Here is a 21,079-nt window from a genome sequence, read left to right as displayed (position 1 = left end):
TGTCACATAATCTCAAGAAGGTGGCACTTCGCGATAATATTAGGGTAGTCTTTTCAGTGCCCGATAAGCTCGGGAAACTGTGCGCCATGACAAATCCAGTTAGAGCAGAAAAAGTTGGTTGCACAAAAAAGCATGCAAACAAATTTGTTGAATGCAAGTGTTTTGTAATTTATCATGTTCCGCTTTCTTGTGGAAAGCAATACGTCGGCCAAACCAGCCGATGTGTCAATGAGCGATTAAGAGAGCACCATTACAAATCGAACAGAGTGGCGCCTGATGGGTTTTTAGCACTCCACGTGCATGCATGCGGTTGCCGACCATTGTTTCATAACACCGTCATTGTTGGTCAACATAAAGAAGAGATCACCCGTCTTATAGTTGAAGCCGAGCTTATCGATGCGCTCGGTGAGTTGTGTGTGAGCAAGCCATCGATAACATTGTCACCTAAAGAGTTGGGATTCTTGAGAAAGCGGTGATTTACAGTTTTATCCTCTCATGGTTTTGCTTAGTGAAGTGGTTTTTTACGAATTATCTGAGTGATCCCACGTGTTCAGCTGTCTGCCTGATTTTGATGGTTTATAAGCGGTCTGTGTCTTGAAAATAAACATGTTGTTGCTAGTAGCGCTGTGTGGTGTTCCTTCGTGCCTTCTCGTGTCCGTGTTTCTTTTCGCGCTACACCAAATGCTGTTCAAAAGAGCGCACAACACGCAAACACCACAAAAACTCCACACACCGGCCAAAGCTCGCTTCATGTAACAGAACATCACGAAACTTCATGTGAAGGCCAGCGACTAGGACGGGCTCCTGTATGGCGGCGTCGGAGCACGGCTACGTAACGACCACTCCGATAAGTCTCAAGAGCGGCAACCACAACGGGAGACTTGCAGGTGTCCGCCAAGCATAGCCTGCCTGCGCGGCCAGCCTGGTGCCCGCTCTCAACACTCGCTTCGTGCTACAAGTCACAACGGAACTTTCGAGGAATTCAAAACTAGCGTCGCGGCGCGCGCGCGGCCTCCGCGGCCAGCGCGGGGCGCACAGCTTTGCCGGCACGGCGGCAGGCTGCCATTGGCTGCTTTAATTTTGAATCTCCATGAACACTAGCGCCAATTTCGCCTTCAGTTACGGCCCCTTTTAAAAGGCCGCCGAACTAGCAAATTATTCAAGATGGTGTCGGTGACGTAATCATGACGTAATTCTTTGGGACGCCGGAGCGGCAGTGTTTCCGGGTATTGGCCTGGGTGCGAGACAGGCGTGCTCTGGTGTATAGACGATTTTCCGCAGCGGCGCACGGGCGCTGCCATATTTGATCACGTGATCGTAACTGGCCTTCCCCCAGCTACGGTCCCTAGAATATACCCCAGCCATTTGCCCCAGCCAATGCCTCCTCTAGAAAGATGCCTGCGACGTGAGCCGAAGAGCTGGTTCCCGGCCCTCTCCTGTTCTCTCCTCCTCCGCTCCCCCAAACATTGTCGGCTGCGAGCGCTCGCTGCGGTGGCCGCTTTAAACCTTGCAGCCTCTGAGATTAAAGCACTGCCTCTGGCCATCCCGGAGGCAATGCTTGCCGAAGCGGCCGAGCGGTTGTGCCGCGGGCCAGGGGCGTAGCCACGTTAGGGCACACCGGGCCCGTGCCCCCCCCCCCCCCGAAATTTTTTTTGCCATAGCATATAGAGCAGAAAATGACACTCGACCACATCTGCCTGCTCGTCCCCACTACAGATCAAGGAGGTGCCCCCCCCCCCCGAAAAAGATTTCTGCCTACGCCCCTGCCGCCGACTGCGATGGCATCACTCCCGAATCCAGCGGAAGTAGTAGTGTCAGCTGCGAGCGCTCCTTGTGGAGAAAGCACTGAACTACGAGGAACATCCCGTCCCCATGGGAAAGCGTGCGACGTCGCAGGCACCTTTCTAGAGGAGGCGCTGCCCCAGCCAACGCATTGGGCCAGCGAAGCGGCCGTGGCCGTACTACAAGAGCTGGTTGCTGCAGGGTGTAAGCAAGTCACATGCTTGCGCAGCAAAACATAGTTCTACATGTAATCGCCTCAGAGTTGAAAACGTTGAGACAATTGCGTTTGTTTGGTACGTACCACGCCACAACGATAAGGGATATGTTTAATCTGCGTCGTATTTATGGTGTATGTCTTTAATTGTTGTATTAGCAACCGCCAGTAGCTGGGGTTACAAGCCAACATGGCAGCACCCATGCCGACGCGACAGCACGCTTCGATCCGAACTGGCGCTTGCTACTCGCCCACTGTCCTCACAGCAATAAATAAATGGCAAAATCGGCCATCGCTTTCTGTCAGCTCACGCTGGAGAAGAAACGTCAGGTATGCTTTGTCTTTATTATTGCGATCAGCTGTGTTTATTTAGCCATGCCTGCTAAGCCTTGTCTCGGACAATATGAAAATGAATCTTGGAAATACTGCAAAATACCGACGAGTACATCGCTCTCGAAGGTTCAGGACGCGAATATAAAGCAAATAAATGCGTAGGTCTTGAACTTACAGGCCACACAGCTCAGGACGACGACGTGATAAATTCGAGGCGGAAGGAAACTACTTCCACAGGTGCCGCCATGTTTACTTCTCCGGCGCTGCCGTCTGCGCCGTCTGCTCGCTTTTACTCGTGTGCGCGCAGACGCTATGGGAACGCCGAGCAGACGACGCGACGCGGATGGAGACATATTGAGCAACGCTGCCAAAGACCACGGCAGGGGGATGGCCATGGAGACGGCCACGGTAGGGGGACGGCCACGGTGCGGTGGCGCCGGTGGCGCCATCTAGTTTGACTTAATAAACCAGCTGCGGAAAATCGTCTATAGGACTTGTGTAGAACTGGTAAGCTTGTGCCAGTTATAACACTGAGAATTGTGTCATTTTGGTAAGATTTTTGAATTTACAGGGGGCAGACCCCACGAAACAAAAAAATCACAGCATATCCACGGAGTGAATGATGATGAGTGGGCGAAGCTGCGGAGGTTCATCGGTAAACCGTGAATCTTCCGTGAATTCTGCCCAGTACATCATCACCGACGTGAGATCGGGCGCGTTTATACCAAAGATTCGATGAGTTATGACGACTTGCAGCTCACTTTAATTTTACATGTACGCTGTGAATTTTCATTGTTTAGAAAACCATTGCTTTAGAAAACATCTGGTGTCTTTCGTTAAGCAGCTGGCGTCTTTTCGTTTTGCTTTAGAAACATCTCGCGTTCTTTCGTTTTGCTTTTACAAAACATCTGGCGTCTTTCGTTGGTTTATTTCATCAATCAACGGCGTTTTGAACAAAATTTTTATTGTTTAATCACGCACAGGAGAAATCTCACCAGGCACTACCTTGGAGGTAAACAATGGCTGCTAATGGGAATGAGAGACAGAAGAAGTCGGCTTTTAGCTAACACTTACGTTTCTACTTCTACTAACGTTTCCTACTGGAACATGCCAGTGGCTGCTAATGGGGAATGAGAGACAGAAGAATTCGGCTTTTAGTTAACGCGCACGCTGCGAATTTTTTATTGTTCAACAACGCACAGGAAAAATCTCCCACCGGCACCACCTTGGAGGTCAAAGCGTAAGACTGGTTACGCACTACGACTACTACGACTACGAGGGACGAACGGGTGCCGCCTTAAGGAGCTTCGCCCCTAAAAACCTCTATAAAACGTCTTTAAAACGTTTAAAACCTCTATAAAATGTTTTATAGAGGTTTCTGTGTTTCATGAGACGCAATGCCACGATATTTTTTTTTTTTTTTTGCCTTTTCGCCGGTCCCCTAGGCAACTGTACTTTTTTACCTGAAATAATCTTCGACTTTATAATGGCATTGTCATTGCGCTCCAAGTGTGCTACCCTTACATAGCACTTGCGGCAGCTGTACATCGTTTACAGGTTGCGAGTCCTTATACTGTTTCAAACTTTTCGTCGCTTTAAGGTGACCCGAGATAAAAGAATTACACTGTGAGTGAAACGATTTCATGGCGGTTCTTCGTTCGGCTGCGTAAGTCCGAAATTGTGAGCAGTCATTCAGTCGGCAAAATAAAGGCCGCTCTGAGCAACATCGGAACTTCAATAGTGTCGCGTGTGGCTAACGTATGCGGTACTTTTGTAACACATACGAATAGTATCTGAAAGTAATCGGTCCGCAGTGCGACCACTGATCTCTACTCACAGAGCATTACTGCACTCTCATCAAAGAGCATTTTTTTATTTAGCGGCCGTGACAAAGCACATAGTCGGAAGAAGCAGTTGTATAAAACATTTGTTATGGACTGCTTAGAGCACCGGACAATTAAGGCAAGCGCAGTATTACGTTCTTAATGTAAGAACACATCACTTTTTTCTATGCTCTTTATCGTCAGTCTTCGCTGCTTTGGTACCAATTTCTTTTAGATGCAAAGCAGCTTTTGCTTGGGGCTGTGTCCGTCCTTCCATAGGCGACCGTCTGCTCGGGAACCATGTGTGCTGGTACGCGCTAGCGGGTTCGGGCCTGTGCAAGGGGCTGGGTAAGACGCTGTGGCCTCCCCCCCTTACACTCTCTCAGCAATCACGTGATGGCGTCGGGGGACGAGATTCTGCAGACGCGCGATGAACCAACGCGTTGAATCCTAGGCAGAACGCGCTGGCACGCGCTAGCACGTTCGCGCCTGTGCAAGGAGCTGGGTAAGACGCTGCGGCCTCCCCCCCTTACACTTTCTCAGCAATCATGTGATGGCTTCGGGGGACGAGATTCTGCAAACGTGCGATGAACCAATGCGTCGTATCCTAGTCAGAACGCGCTGGCACGCGCTAGCGCGTTCGGGCCTGTGCAAGGGGCTGGGTAAGACGCCGTGGCCTCCCCCCCTTACACTCTCTCAGCAATCATGTGATGGCATCGGGGGACGAGATTCTGCAGACGTGCGATGAACCAACGCGTTGTATCCTATTCAGAGCGCGCTGGCACGCGCTAGCGCGTTCGCGCCTGTGCAAGGGGCTGGGTAAGACGCTTTGGCCTCCCCCCCTTACGCTCTCTCAGCAATCATGTGATGGCGTCGGGGGACGAGATTCTGCAGACGTGCGATGAACCAACGCGTTGTATCCTAGTCGGGACGCGCAGGCACGCGCTAGCGCATTCGGGCCTGTGCAAAGGGCTGGGTAAGACGCTGTGGCCTCTCCCCCTTAAACTCTCTCAGCACTCACGAGATGGCGTCGGGGAACGATATTCTGCAGACGCGCGATGAACGCACGTGCTCCCGCGTGGCGTGGCGTGCTCCCACAAGAGTTCGGGACGAGTAACAGCAACTACAGTGAATTTTTGGTGTGCTCCACTTACAAGGACGCGTCAACATCGGGCAAGGTGCCCGTGATGAACGGAACGTTAAGTCAACCCACACGCTGCTTCCCATCCCCACATGGTTCCGTTTAGTGGGAGATGGTGTAATTTGTTGGCTTCTTTCAGTAGAACGGCAACCCGCAGCTAGCTTTTTCATTCTGTTCAGGCTTCATGTGGTTAGAGTGTACTACGCTTCTAGTAGGCTCTAATATGGTCTTTCGATAGCTGTTATGTAACAATACTCTCGCACGAGTTGCGGATGACGTTATGTTATACAGCGCATTACTGTGAGGGCCTGAGACCTATCCAATGCATTGGGCTGGCATTATTTCAGAAAGTAAATGGGTTTTAGCTTACATGTACCTCTCGTCCTTATTTATTTCCTTCACTCTCTAGCGTGAATAGGAATGTCTATATACGGATCATCACGGCAACGGCAAATATTCGCTTGGAACTTTGAAATAATCGATCTTGTATAGGCGAAAAAAAAAACAAGGAAGTTCCAGGAATGAATTTAGCCATAGTTGAACGCGGTTAAACCAACATTGTCGAGCAATGCCCCAGTTTTGCTTGCTTTGAGAAAGGACGAGACCATTGGTTTGCATATTTAACTTGATTGCATGTCTTGGTTTAGGCAAGGACGACGAGATGTGGACACGCCTAGACTGCAAGCCGTGACAAGGCATGCCAACGTGTTGCGCGACAAGACAAACACACAGACGCTGCTCCGCGCGAACGCGCAGTGAACTCTAGAGTTACTGTATATGCTACCTTTAGGTAGAATAAAAAAAATCACAGCATATCCACGGGGTGAATGATGATGAGTGGGGCGAAGCTACGGAGGGAATCATCTGTAAACCGTGAAACTCTTCCGTGAAATGCGCCCAGTACATAATATAAAGAGTGTGAAACATCGTGTGTATATTAAACATCAAACTTTTATTGTACTGTTGGTTTACGTGGTCCCTTCATTATCACTTGTGATCGGTGAAATGCAAGGAAGAAGTCCGCTCCCGAGCGAAAGAGCGCCAAGAGCGACCGCATTCCCCGCTCGCCCTGTGCGAATTAAAGGCAAGGCTAGAGGGAAGACAGGACGCGCGTTCCACGACGCGAGGTCGGTAGCATGCCCAACGAAAGCCAACGGAACGCGATCGTGCAAGTGCTCCGGCTTCGCATCGCCTCATGGTTCCATTTAGCGTCCCAAAACCAAACATATTGCTCAAGGTGTGCCTTGCGTTTTTCGTAGAAATAATTTCTTTATCATGTACATTAAGACGAAAAGTTGAAAGCTCACTAGAGTGTATCGCCCGCAAAGTATGTCTTCTAGTGTGATTTAACTCTCGTACGGCAGGGTCCTCGCGCCGTTGCCGGTCCACCTCGCCCGTTGACGATCGGGCGAGGTGGCTACATGCAACTACTACTACTACACTTTAAGAAAAACATCTGGCGTTCTTTCGTTCTGCTTTTACAAAACATCTGGCGTCTTTCGTTGGTTTATTTCATCAATCAACGGCGTTTTGAACAAAAGTTTTATTGTTTAATCACGCACAGGAGAAATCTCACCAGACACTACCTTGGAGGTAAACAATGGCTGCTAATGGCAATGAGAGACAGAAGAAGTCGGCCTTTAGCTAACACTTACACTTCTACTTCTACTAACGTTTCCTACTGGAACATGCCAATGGCTGCTAATGGGGAATGAGAGACAGAAGAATTCGGCTTTTAGTTAACGCGCACGCTGCGAATTTTTTATTGTTCAACAACGCACAGGAGAAATCTCCCACCGGCACCACCTTGGAGGTCAAAGCGTAAGACTTGTTACTCACTACTACGATCACGACGACTACGAGGGACGAACGGGTGCCGCCTTAAGGAGCTTCGTATTAATTGTTTCTTTGTTGCAGGACCCTTTGCCGCCAGAACCTCAGGTTTTTTTTTCCAGCAAGTACCCGCGCGAGGGCGGCACGCGGGTTGCGACCATGCCGCCACCGAAGGAACACTTCTTCAACGTTCGTACTCCGCCGGGGACGTCGGTGGACGAAGTAATCGATGCCTTGGAAGGCCTGGTCGGCATTCAGGAAATATACAGTGTCCAGCACCATGGAGGCTTTGACTTTCAAGTCGGCGTCAACTCTGTTGCAGCAGTCCAAACTTTATTAGAAACCGGCGGTCTCCGCCTCGGAACCAGAACCGTCCCACTAGTACCGGTGGCACGACAGGTGGCAAGTGTCACTTGTCTGTACCTGCCCTGTTACGTGCCAGACAACGAGGTCGTCACAGGCCTGAAGTCTTACGGAACCACGTTGAGAATCGAGGAGGCCCGATACAAAGACCGTCCCAGCATCCGCACAGGAACAAGGTACATTAAAATGGACATGCGACTGGAAAACCCACTTCCGAATTTCGCGCGAGTGGGGGGTCATCGTGCGACTTTCGAGTACCGCGGCGTACGTCGTCTTTGCCGCCGCTGCAACCAGGAGGGCCACTTCAAGGCGCAATGCGACACCCCGCACTGCGCCAGGTGCGGCGTCTTCGGGCACCGCACAGATACCTGCACCGAACCGTGCCGACGCTGTGGCGGCGCTCACGCGAGCGTCGACTGTACCGCGAGGAAGTCGTACAGCATGGCGGCGGCAATGGACGTTGACGAATTCCCGGCACTCGGTACGGCGACCGCTGCAGGCCAAACGCAAAGGCGTATGACTACCCTGCGCCCGGCGAAACGACCGAAGCCAAACGAGGACGGCCCGGAACCGCAAGTTATCCCAGAAAAAACGCTCGCGCAAGCTGCGGCCATTACGGCACCAACGGCACCGGCGCAGCAGCAGGAAGGCAGACAGACAGATGCGCCGACGCTAGCGAGCATGCGCAGCGGCGAGAGGCAGGAGGAGGAAGGCAGCCATGGCCATGCTGAGCCCAACCAAGCTGCCGCCGCCACCGAGGCAGAGAGGGCCGCAGACAGCGGCGAGGGAGAGAAGCGCGGTGTACACGGCGCACGAAGCGCGAGCGGCGACGACGAAGGAGAAGACAACGCCGCCAGCGCAGTCAGTTGGGCCAGCGTTGACGAAACGGCCGCCGAGGAGAGCGGCCACGAGGACGGTCAAGGCGTCGGGAAGGAAGACCGCCCCGAGGCGCGCAAAGGGTCACAGGGAGAGCGGAAGCTGAGCCTTAAGGGGAGGACCGGGCCGGCAGCCAGTACCGCTGCGCACAGCCCTTGGTGGAACAAGACAGGACACGACGACGTGCCGCGCGGCCGGGAGGCCCCGCAGCCCGCAAACGACCAGTCCGTCAGCGGCTCAGTCGAGCAAGAGAAGTCCAGAAAAGCGCCAGGAGAAGGAGACGCGCCGAAACCCACCGAACCGTCCATTTCCAGTCGGAAGCAACCGCGACCCGAGCCGGCGCCGCAACATGGCGGCGCCGCGCAACAGCATAGCCGGGAGGGAGCTCAACATGGCGTCCAACATGGCGAAGCAGGAGGGAAGACAAGCCGAGGAGAGGAGACGGCGGCGGCTGTGTTGGAGGCCCAGAAACCTGCAGGAACACCGTCGTCAGACGAGCTTGAGCCCGGTGAGCTCGTTATCGACGAGAGCGCACCGACATCTCCAGAATCCCCGAAGCGTACTCAGCAGCAACCGTTGTCGATGCCGGCAGGCGTCGGCCGAGGGCGGAACAGCCGGAGCCGAGAAACTGAGGCCGCCCGCGGTGGAACTCTCTTCCAGTCGCTCAGGCCCTCGGGCCCGGGCGCGCACAAGGCTGACGGGGAGCGCCCTCAACGCAGCGTCAAAAAGGTGCGACGTGACTCTGCGGGGCGCCTGCGAAGCCGCACGTCGGGCAGTGAGCACGAGGAGGTGACGTCAAAACAGCGTCCAAGCCAGCGGCCGGCGGCCGACGACCTGGACACAGACAGCGACTTCTTCTGATAGGTGGGTGCGTTCCATGTTTTCCCCCAACGCCCTGTGTCTTCAAGGCTGTCCTCGCCAACGAGGCGCCGTAGACTGACTGAACATCTCCAGCAATATGCCTATGAAACTTTCGAATAATTGTCACGCGGAGTTTTCGCCCCGGCAGAAATTTTAGGTCGCGCAATGTCTGTGAACGTGTCTAGGACGTGCAAGAGGCGAGTGGTAACAAGGTTAAGCGCTGTCACTGCACTATGCATCATAGTCTGTGAACATGTGTCCGCGCCCCCCCCCCCCTTTTTTTTCTTTTTTTTTTAATAGTACTGATGTCTTGTGCGGTTCAGATGCCGAACAAATGTACCTCATTTTCCGCGCCGTGAGTGTGCCGCTGTTTCACGTCGGTTTAGTGCCGACAAAAGTTCTTACCGGGTGACGCGGTGCGCGTGGCATCTTGCATCTGTCCTGTCAAGGCGTGCAACGTGTTTATTGCACTTTGGTATTTATTACCATTAGATATGCCATTATTTAGTTATCAAGGAGCATGAAGGGCTTCATGCGCCCACCTTTCCGAGAATGTGTCCTGTGCTATGAGTGCACAGCTGAGCAATGCTACCGCAAGCGATCTGTCAGAATTGGCACGGTAGCGTGCCCGCGATACCAAGCAACGTGAAGTCCGCGCCAAATGGGCGCCAGGTTGTTTTTTTTTCTTTTTTTTTTAATCAGAAACAATTTGTCACACAGGGCATTGCTCAGTCGTGCACAAAGATCAATCAATGGAATTATTCTTGTGTCGCGTGAAAGTGAAAATGTCATGTATCCCACGTGTCATGCGCCGGAGCGGTCACCTGCCTTTTAGGTGGTGACGATAGGCAGTTCGCCGATTCTGCTGCGCACAAGTTTGTGCATTTCGCAGTGCAAGCTGTATTTGACTGCGCCATAAGGTTAACGTCATGTTAGCAGTGATGGAGTGGACGAGTTCCCGATACCGGGCACGTGTTTTTATTTGTTTGTTTGTTTCATCTTGAGGGACTTATGATAGCGATATATTCGCCCGGGAACGACATATATCAAGTTGGGCATACAGCTCGAGAAACCTGGCAAGAGTAGATGGCCACAGTTTTTTTTTTCTTTCATCTACGGGGATCAAATAGTAGAGAAGTGCAAGCGCAATATGCGCGTTTCTGTCCTTATGTCCACAGTTGGGCTGCCATACAGTGAAGTGGCATACTGCCCAAACATGAGTGTCTGATGCATTATGTCCGGTTTTTACTTTCTGAGAATAGGGTATTCTCGCCAGTATAATGGTATCTCATGCACGACGGCCCCACAAGAAGCGTGACTAGTCTCCCCTACCAGGTGTTTACGGGGGCCTACCGTAAACTGTGAGTGAGATACTTGTTGCATTTCGTTTGCCTAGGTTCCACTCGTAGTCCAACCAATTCGTGTTCTCGCATCGCTTAGTGAAGAAGCTGTCACTCGGCAATCTTGTTGTGTTTACATGGTTTCTAGAATAGCATAGGCGCATAAATTAGGGGCAGCAGGAAAAAAAAAATCGCCCCGTCCATTTCTGTTGCTCGATAAATGTAAATGTCTCTAAAAATAGTCACATGGAATGTCCGGGGCTTGCGCACCCCACAGAAACAAAAGTTGGTAGCTAGAACAGCGAGAAAGTTGCAGTGCGACATTTTATGCCTGCAGGAGACGAACATAGATACCTTAAGCAAAGCCAGGGAACTCGAAAAGCAGTTCTCAGCCCGCGGGTTTTTCTCATTTCCCACACACCTAGCGTGTGGCACAGCCATAATAGTCTTCAATTGGTCTCTCCTTAACGGGGGCCATTTCACCTTCGACCCAGATGGTCGAATGGTAGCGTTCGACTTTGAGTTTCAGGCGGAGCAGTTTAGACTCATTAGCATATACGCGCCGGTAAAAAGTCATGCCATGGCAGGCTTTTACAGGCAACTGAACCCGATGCTCCTGGAAAGGAAGCACTTAATCTTAATAGGGGACTTCAATTGCGTTTTGAATAATTTAAATGATAGAATAGGCCCGGGTAGAGAAAAAAAGACAAGTATAGTCTAGAACTAAGGAAAATAATAGAACAATTCAACCTCGCAGACGCTTATGTACTGCGCCACGGGCAGATCTTCCAGCATACTTGGTCGCGTACCGGTACGCAGGCGCGCCTGGACCGCGCATATGTGACACCGTCACTACACTCAGCAGTCGTGGACTGTCAGGCGGTTGACCCACCCTCGTACGCTCTGGGCATCTCTGACCACAGGCCGGTGGTAGTGACTTTAGATGTTAAAGACAGGTCGCCATACCGCCATCCGTGGCGAGTCGACAATAGACTCTTTAGTGACGAGACGGCGAGGGCCAGTCTACGCAACCGTCTGGCAGCCTCTATAGGCGGCCATAGTTGGGACGCTCTCAAGCAGGCGTGGCGTGACATCTGTACCGACGAGGGAAAAAAGTTGAAACATCGTTACTCTGGTCTGGTGAGAGCAACGCTTCAGCGCATCCGGATAGTCGAAAGAGGGGAACTCACCTCTCTACTTATGAAGACCTACGCTAATGACTCAAAGTTAAGATTAGCACGACTAAGGACGCTGACGTCCACCACGGCTAGCTCTTACCAGGGCAGACATCTACCCAGTTCTCACCCAGAGGTGCTTAATTATGTCAACAGTACCCGAGTCGGTCGGATGGAAGACCGTGGCAACCTGAGCAAACAGGACATACCTAGGTTTTGTGCACATTTTGAAAGCATGGGGATGAGTGAATTACATCTCGATTTGGATTCGCTCTTAAATCATCCGTTTCTAAGCAATCTCCCACAGCTCTCCCCCGAGGAGTGTTGCAGTTTAGTTGCCCCCATAACCCTGGAAGAATTAACGATAGCAATGCGTCACCTCCACAGAGGTTCCGCACCGGGAAACGATGGTTTAACTGTTGAATTTTACAGTGCATTCTGGGACCCACCCTGTGTGAGGTCTTTAATGTATTCACGAGTAGGCACACGCTGCCACAGTCATTTAAGAGCGGCAGGACCATCCTGCTTCCAAAGACGCAAGAACGTCTCGAGGACCCCCGTAACTGGCGTCCGATTACTTTACTAGGTACAGATTACAAAATGTTAACCACCGTTTTAACCCTGCGTCTACAGGGAGTCATGCCCTCGCTTATCACGTCTTGGCAGTCGTGCTCAGTGGTGGGCCGTAATGTCCAGACCCTGAACATGCTCAACAGGGATATCATAGATAACACGAGACAGAGACAAGCGAGGGGATGGCTCACCTCCCTGGACCAGGCACAGGCCTTTGATAGGGTAGAGCATAAGTTTATATTCGCCACCCTGTTGGCATTCGGTTTTCCTAGACAATTTGTATATCTCATAATGGAACTGTACAATGACATAAATAGTGACCTGTCCATAAATAATGAAACCGTAGCCTCTTTTCCAGTGACGAGAGGCGTGAGACAGGGATGTCCCCTTTCCCCCCTGTTGTTCGCGCTGACGATAGAACCCTTCCTGATCCAAGTAGAAAAACACCCAAGTGTCCTTGGGTTGCAGACTCCAGGCAGCGGTACAGTTAAAGTAGCAGCTTACGCAGATGATATAACGATATACCATAGAGACGAGGACAGCCTCGCTGCCGTCCTCAAGGTTTTTTCTCTGTACGCTGAGCTCTCCGGAGCAAAACTTAATTTACACAAGTGTAAATCCTTATGTCTTCATAGGTGTCCGTTAACAAGTCTTCACGGCATCGCTGTGGTAGATAGCGTGTGCATTCTAGGGATCAGCTACAGGGCCAGTGGTGCGACCAGCGAGAGCTGGGAGGAGGAGGTGAAGGAGCTAAAACAGCAGATCACCAGGGCCCTAGAGTTTAACTTCCCGTATTATGTACGCCGGTACTTACTCATGGGCGTCTTTACAGGTCGCCTCTGGTTCTTGTCAAATTCATTAGTTATGCCCTATCAGGTCGCACGTAAGGTAAAGTCTCAGTTTATAAAGTTTTTCTGGAACTCAAAGACCCCTCTGGTCAAATACGAACAGTTAGGCTTGCCTCGCGAGAGGGGCGGATGGAATATCCCTTCGGCCGTCGTCTTGGCAGACACCTACGCTCTGAAAACGACCCTCAGGGTTTTGCAGTTACCTGAGGAGCACCCCGCCAGGAAACTGGCAACGTACTTCCTAGGAGTCCAGAGCCGTCTGTTTTTACAGACGCAGCCATCGGGGCCGAAGGCGATAAACCCGACGCCCTTCTACAGGCATGTGATCGGAATATACAAGCGCATTGCCCAACTGAACCTGGACACTCCTCTCCTGGAGTGCCGAAATACAGAACTAGCACAGGAGTTATTGGTCAATTCTGGTTGCGAGGCTAAAAACCCCGGGTTCCCGTGGGTCTTGCTGACCCCCAGCTGGCTGCCAGGCAGCATTCAGGATGTGGTGTGGCGTTTCGGGTGGTCCGTCTTGCCTACGGCGGACCGGATGTACAAGTGGCATTACGTTCGTTCGGAGCAGTGCGTGCACTGCAAGAAACACGAAAATAACAAACACGCGTTGATAACGTGCCGCGTTGCCAAGATTTTCTGGTCCCTCGTGGACAAGGCGTACCACCCGTTGGGTATAGAAAGGTTCGTTAAAAGAGACAGGTGCCCCAACGGCGCACTGGCACGACTAGTGTTGGCCGCCGGGATGTTTACACTGTGGGAAAACAGGGGATTAGCAGTCAAGCAGACAAAGGCTCGCCAAAATCAGTGGCCGCTGCTGATGCGAATGTACAATATTGTTTTGGATCACTTGGACACAGAATTTTTCCTCTTGGGCGAGGAAGAATTCTTGAAACGCTGGTCATGTGCATTTGTTAAAATTGTCAACAACAGAGTTACGCTCACTTGTGGCCCCATACAGGGTCTACGAACAACATAAATCCCACTGCCATGTCTTGTGGTGTGATGAGTGCTAAAACATTGACTGTGACAATGTGAAATATTGTGTGTGACTTTATTGTGGAACCTGTGCCGATGTAACCCAGTGTCAAATCGATTGTGGAACCGTACTTTGTGTGGAACCAGTGCCTTGTACTTATAGAGGAAAAATAAAAATTCCCTTTTCGCCCCTAAAAGGTAGAGTATACAGTAACTCTAGTGAACTCGGACGCAGCCAGCGTCTCTGGCGGTGGCGGCACGAAGCACAAACCTTAGTAAAAAGTGAGTTTCGTTTTTGCGAACGTGCCGCACTAGTGTTCGCTGAAGGTCTTTCGCCGGCTTTGACGTTGGCTGAGCTGGAAGGTCGAACGCCTGTACAGCGGCGTTTTCTGGGTTTGTAGCGGGATGAGTCGAGCTCCAAAAAAGAAGAATGGTAAGAACACTATTTCTTTCCTTTTCTTTTGTATTTGTCCTTGTTGAATTTCATCAGCAACTTGATGATCTTGTCTTCAGGTTTGTTCGTGATGTGCGCCGTTATCATAGCTAATATCGGCAATATGCACAATTATTTTTTTTACCTTTTTGTGTTTCGCTCTTTCTGAATCGTAATGTGTTATAATCCAACTTCAGATATAACTAACTTTGTACTCACACCTATTTTGCTGTACTCTCCGTTGTTCTTGATGGTACCCTACATTGTTATTACTTTTGTATCTGACCACCTCTATAATAATATCTGGGGTTGAACGTCCTGAAACCACGATATGATTATGAGGGACGCCGTAGTGGAGGGCTCCGGAAATTTTGACCATGTGGCATTCTTTGAAATGCACTGACATCGCACAGTACTCTGACCCTCCTCTACAATGTGCCTCTGTGAGGTCTGTAAGGTACTTGTAAATAAATAAATAAATAAATAAATGGGAGTGGCCTGACAAAAGGCATATCCAGTGGCACTCACCTCTGAATGGCCATGAGCAAGCTCAGGACGCCGATTAGAAGCACCAGCCAGTACCAGATGCTATACCTCCTCCAGATCCGATATCGCAAGACATCCAGAACGCTGGCCCTGTACACTGGACGGTAGTGGCGGTGACCTGCGATCCCAACGAACACTGTATACGGGTGCCTGGAGAGTTTTGCGTAGCTTGTTCGTGTACATGTTATCATAGGCGGGCGGGGTTTTTCATTAGGGGTAGCGAACTTTCACCGCACCAACCGATCCCCAAACAGCCCCCTATTAACAACCCGTTACACAGACGGACCTATCGTTGAATTTAGTTATGTGCCCTCGTTAAACATTGTGGAGGAAATCAGAAAGGGAACTTAATGCGGTCTAGGCCTAACGATGGTGCCTCAAGAAAACGTTAACGGTACAATAAATACAGGGAGACGCAGCTTTCAATGACTTTCCCGTACGGTAGAAAACAGACGACAGCATAGGCGCACGTGCTAGTTAACTAGATGCATGCGTATCTATGTAGATTAGCACACAAGACAGTCATACCCAGGAATTCGGGACATCGCGTTTAGCTCACCGTTTTTCACACCACGTGGCGTACAGACCAACTTTCAAAACTGGCGCGATGCCGCATGTCGCGCGGCAGACAAAGAGGAATACATATAAAAAAGAAAAGCAGCACGATATCGACTAACGCCACCAAGAGCGAACCGTGATCGCTGACTGATAAGCGCAAGGCGTACGACGAGCGGCCGGCTGGCTTCGAGATTGTGAATCAGCAGTTCTTTTGCAATGAATGCGTGCACACTTGGCCTCTCATCCTTTTCAATATATTTCGTCCGATTGTGAAGTCGTTGGCCCCCACGGGTTTCTTGCAGCCAGTAAGGACGTCCTTTCGTCGCTGCCGTTTTTGTAACCTAAAAAAGCTAATTGCAAGAAAATAATATCAGCCTATGAGATGGTGATGACGGTTTGAGAACATGCAGAGGCCGACTTGACCAACAGGTCGTGCCATATTCACTGCCAGTGACAATCTTTTTAAAAGCTAAAGAAAGAACAGAAATAAAGGGCGAAATTGATTACAGGGACGCGATTATCGCTGATTTTCTGAGTTCTTGAAACAATTTTCTGAGCATTTGAAACAAAACGCTTTAATTTAAACAATGCTTTTTACGTTTGAAGAGCACAAAATAAATAATGCATCCAAAATAATGTACATTATATATGTACATAGCATGCTATACAGCTCGTCCTCGCCTCTTTGCTGATTGTTCCTGAAAGCGTAATGAAACCAATCATATTGATGTATACGACCATCTGTCGCAGTGGTGTAGTGATTACAGTTCTCGGGTTCTCACCCGAAAGCCGCGTGTTCGATCCCGACCGCGGCGATCTCATTTCGATGAAGGCGTGATGGTATACTGTGCGATGTCAGTGCACGTTAAAGAACGCCAGATGTTCGAAATTTCCGGAGTCCTCCACAATGGCGTCCTTCACAATCATCGTGGTTTTGGGACGTAAAACCACCGATAATATTTGGATGCACACGTCCGTAAAACCCACTTCTTTGTTTCACTGGCTATGCGGTCTGCACAATGGCATCAGTTCTTGGTTTCAGACCCGGCTATTTCGGTCAGTTTTATTTAGAACGAGGAACGCGTACAAGCGAGTTTGTTGTCAGCGCTCGTCTGGTTTCTTTGCTGCTACTTGTGTCATTGTCTGATTCATGTTATGTCTCAAGCTTTATTCATGAATAATGTACTCGTTAGTAAACCATCGCGGTTCGTGTGACTCAGCCGCACCTGACGTCATCACTTGATGAGTACATTTTATATGATCTCAGTCACACTGAACACTTCGGATCGCGAGCGATTCCGATCGGTGCCTATCTCTATCAAAAGTGCCCGGTTACAGTGAGGTTGTGCGCCTAGACTAATATACTTAAATATGTCGGCGGCTGTGACAGGACGCAGGTTTTCGGCTACAGTCGAAAAGCTGAATTGCACAACTTCTCTATCGATCGGATCAGGCAACTCTTCTCCTTGCCACTGTATTTTCTGTGTGTACCTCTCCCGTGCGTTGTCGTGGACCCATTCATGTAGACCCTACCCATCGCTCTAAACACATCTGAAGGAATGCGCCAGAAATAACAAGCAACAAACTCAAACACCAGGCAAACACCACCGGGACCACGTAAAACGAATTACCGGAAGTGCCACACCGGAAGTCTTCTTGGGCAGATCGTTCGGTACACTCCAGTTTGTTTATACAGAGCGAAGCCGTCTATACTTTTCCTGGCATCCTTGCCTGTCAGTTTTCATTAATGTTGTCTCTAACAAAAAAACATCAACGCCGCCCTCTCTGGCGGCGTTGATGCGACGACGCCGAGGGACGCAACATCAGAAAACGTCGGCAAAAACGCTGTATATGTTGCGGCCCTAAAGAAGCACTGACACACAATTTCGAAGGCGAGATATTGAGCGAGATAGATTTATGTGGAGACATACACAGCATCTACGAGATCTCAAGGGCAAATATAGCCTAGAACACATTCATAGGCAATATTAAAGTGCACGCCGCGCGACTGAGCGAGATGCGGAGCCCCTCGCGTCGCCGACATCAACGCGGGGGCAATGTAAACAAACCTACGTCACGAGTTTGTGTTGGCTGATTGCTGGAACGCGCCTTGGGCTTGCGCTCCCTGCCATTTCTTCATCCGTGCCTGCGGCTTTGCGTGTGCTGGCTGTGCGGGCTGTCAGTGCGGCGTCCGCTCCCGCACGCTCTTGCGCGCGGCGCCCACGTCACAGTTTTGCGTGTGTAAAATATGTCGCACAAATAACAGCCGACGCGGACTTACAAGCTCAAACAGACGTTTATTGGCGTCCGCATGAGCCGAGAACCTAAAGATGGCTCCTTCGTTCCTGGTCGAACGCGATCACGAGCTCGCTGGCCCAAAGCTCTTCTTCTACCAGCAGGCTGAACGCGGGAAATTCAACACATTCCCTGCCGCGCAGTGGTATCTCGTCTGTATGGTCAGGCGCTCGCTGTATTACCTCCGTACGCGTCGATCCTTCCGCTTCCTCGACGTGGCCTGAAGGTGTTAGCCTTCTACTTTACGGACTCCTCCTTCAGTTGCCGAAGCTCCTCTCGCCACTTGGCGTGGACACTGAGGTCTCCCTTTTCTGCAAGCTCGCAGATGTAGGCGATCAGTTCAACAGACCTCTCAGTACGCGCTGCTTTGACTGTTTCAGTACCAGACTTTTCTTGCAAAAACGGTGTAGCAATGTCCTCACGCTTGGGTTTTCTGTCCTGTGAAGGCCGTTCATGTAGCCCTGTCACTGACGCCCATATTTCATGAGTATGCATCTTCTTGGTTGAGGCTAGCCACCTGCGTCTTTCTTCCTATCGTCTCCTTGTGCAGACAATCCACGGTAAGTCATTGCTGCCTCTTTCTTTTTTCCAATTCGTCCTGATGTCGATGCGCGACAAACTGCCGATTCTTGAGCAGCATTGAGTAGGCCTGTCGCAGAACCTCCTCTGACGCAAGCAACCGTTTTCGCACCTCGTCCAACTTCTGAGTCAGCTTCTCCAGTTTGAACTCGTACTCATTCACTAATTCTGCCTGCGCAGGTTTCCTCATAGCTTCCTTTAATTTGTATTCGATGTTCTCGCGATGAGTTCTTTCATCGATAAGCAGGCGTTGAAGTTCCTTCAGCTTGTTTTCATGGGCTCTGTGCTCCCGCTCACGAGCAGTCTGCTCCTCGCGCAACTTCAATCGCAGCTCCGACATCTTAGTTTCCACTAAAGTGGCCTGCTCATTCATGTTTCGTAGAGCTTGATCTTCACGCAGTGCGTCATCCTTCGCCTGGATGACTCGCTTTTGGTTAGCATGAAAGTCCGGCTCCAGGCTCTGACTTTTGCTGGTTTGAACACGGTCTCCGAGTCGGGTCTCGTAGCGCTGGAGTGTTTCTATTTCCTTTAAGGTGATCCCGTCCAACCTTGTGCAGTTTGTCTCGTCTGGCCGGGTGATCATGTCCATGAATCGTGAGTCAATTGTCTTTGACGATGAGGGTTCTGTGCTCCCTTGTGAGGTCCACTCACGCTTTTGCATGGTAGTCATTGTTTTTTCGTTTCCTGGTCTGGAAACATCACAGGTCATTTTGATGTCTTCCCGCTGCTCTCGCCTTAGCTTATCTGGGTCGCACATACTGGTTGCATGACGACCTTTGCAGTCCGAGCATGTAACTCTACGCCTGAGCCCCGCCACGGTGGTCTAGTGGTTATGGCACTCGACTGCTGACCCGGAGGTCGCGGGATCGAATCCCGGCCGCGGCGGCTGCATTTTCGATGGAGGCGAAAATGTCTGAGGCCCGTGTACTTAGATTTAGGTGCACGTTAAAGAACCCCGGGTGGTCGAAATTTCTGGAGCCCTCCACTACGGCGTCCCTCATAAGCAGATCGTGGTTTTTGGACGTTAAACCCAATATATTATTATTATTAACTCTACGCCCGCAATCCCTTGCTCGGTGACCTTTACATGTGCATCGAAAGCACCGCATGGCGGAAGAAAGAAGTTTCTTCTTCTCTCGCAGCGCTAAGTCTATGCTACATGACTCCGTCAAATGCTGCGTCGATTTACAGAAATTGCAGCTCGAGTTCGTTTCAGTTATAGCAACTTGGCAGTGAAGCACTGATGATGTTGGGGTCGCGCTGTGAAAGCAAGGACTCTCGTCTTTAGGATGAGCCGCCTCGTCGTATCCTTTTTGTTCCCCAAAGTCACTCCTTTCGAGGCTCTCCAGTTCAATAGAGACGAAGTGAAGAAGACGCTCTAATTCCGTGTCATGCTGAACGTTGTTGGAGCTTTCAGGTTGTGTCGCGCAGGATCGATGATATGCCCTCAGCAGGATGTCGCACAGCATCGATGAAAAGGACGACTTGCTGATGCCAAGCGCCTTCAGTCCCCGCGTGTTAATCAGCACATGGTCATATAACTTGCGGAGTTTGGCCACTTCGTTAGAAGGACGCACAGGAGGAAGCCTTCGAAGTCTTGGAAAGTACTCCTGCTCCAAGCGCTTTTTGTCGCCGAAACGTCTTTCCAGGATGTCTAACGCGTCTTCGTAACATGCTTCGGTGGTAGGAAGCCCCGCTATAGCTGCCGCTGCGTGTCCTTTCAAGAATAGCCTCAGGTAGTTAAATTTGTCGCTAGTTGAAAGATTGCCGCTCTGGTTGATGACCTGATCGAATTGCTCCCAGAACTAGTTCCACTTGCACAAGTCACCAGCGAACGGATTAATTGTCAGCTTCGGTAACTTGGCTCCTGGCCTATCAGCAGGTCCAATAGCCGCCGTCACGTCTCGAACTTCGATGGGCGCCAACACTACAGATGTTTCGCTATGCTGGCGTCGTTTGCTCTGGAGCTCGGCTAAGATGCGGGTCGCGTTGTCCTCATGCTCAATCACGGTAGCGTGCTCCGCCTCGAATGTCTCGTCACTTATGTGGCTCTTCATCTCATCATTAATCTTCTTCAGCTCCTCGTTGTTGCTCTTGAGCTTCTCGTAAATTGAGTCGATATGTCGAACTGTCGCGTCATCATTCTCAAGTAGCGCACTTGCCTCTTGTATCAGCTTGGTGTTCTGGGCCCTTCGCGTGGTCCTCTTCATCTTGAGCCTGTCCATGGCGATCAGCTGATCTGTTGGCCTCCGTAGTTCGCGGCTGTTCTTCCAGTCGGTAGCCACCAGCGATGTCCCTTGACGGTAGCTCCCGGCTGTCGCCTCCCGGGTTTAACGGCACCAAATGTAAAATGTGGTACAAATAACAGCCGACGCGGACTTACAAACTCAAACAGACGTTTCTTGGCGTCCGCATGAGCCCAGAACCTAAAGATGGCTCCTTCGTTCCTGGTCGAACGCGCTCACGAGCTCGCTGGCCCAAAGCTCGTCTACTTCTTCCAGCAGGCTGAATGCGGGAAATTCAAC

The sequence above is a fragment of the Rhipicephalus sanguineus genome, chromosome 7 (assembly GCF_013339695.2).
Source record: "Rhipicephalus sanguineus isolate Rsan-2018 chromosome 7, BIME_Rsan_1.4, whole genome shotgun sequence".
NCBI classification, from domain to species: Eukaryota; Metazoa; Arthropoda; class Arachnida; order Ixodida; family Ixodidae; genus Rhipicephalus; species Rhipicephalus sanguineus.
The sequence above is the reverse complement of the archived record's forward strand: the minus strand, read 5'-3'. Positions refer to the sequence as shown.